The sequence below is a fragment of the Canis lupus genome, chromosome 2 (genome assembly GCF_011100685.1).
Source record: "Canis lupus familiaris isolate Mischka breed German Shepherd chromosome 2, alternate assembly UU_Cfam_GSD_1.0, whole genome shotgun sequence".
NCBI classification, from domain to species: Eukaryota; Metazoa; Chordata; class Mammalia; order Carnivora; family Canidae; genus Canis; species Canis lupus.
Window position 1 is genome coordinate 54,287,183 of NC_049223.1, and position 622 is coordinate 54,287,804.

A 622-nucleotide genomic window follows, 5' to 3' on the forward strand; every position below is an offset into this window, starting at 1 on the left:
AGGCATCAATACTAGGTAAATTCCACTTTGCTATTATTGATACTTTGCTTAGAGTCACAGTGTTCTGGATTTACCCGATCCGATTCTTCTTTGGGACTTGGGGTTTCTACCCAACGCCCCTTTCCATCTACAGCAGCGTCTTCTTTCTGACTTTTCCTGGAATAATTTCTGTTTCTGGAACCAACTGCCTTCTGCAAAATATAAATGTGCTCCAGTTCCCCTGCCTACACCTGTAAATATTGGCCCGCAGCTGATGTCCCTCTTTTATTTTGGAAGCATTTGATGTCACTGTCCCTTAGCTATTTTCAATTACCCTGTCATTTCCCTTTCCCCATCCCCCAAGGCTTTCCATGTGTAGATGATTTAGCAGTATTCAAGAATCAGATATTTAAAGGGACCAGCTTCTTTTGAAACAAGACAGTTTTTTTTTTCCTGCACCAAATTAGCCCTGTTCACACTACTATGTGAGTTATGATATGATAGGGTCCAGTGTTGTTCCCATGGTGAATATGCCAGGCAATCATCTATCAGTGTCGGGGGGGGGGGGGTAGACAGGTGCAATGGGAGCATTCTGATCGCGTCATTTAACCCTTTTCTTCCACTGTAAAATAGGAAAATAGGA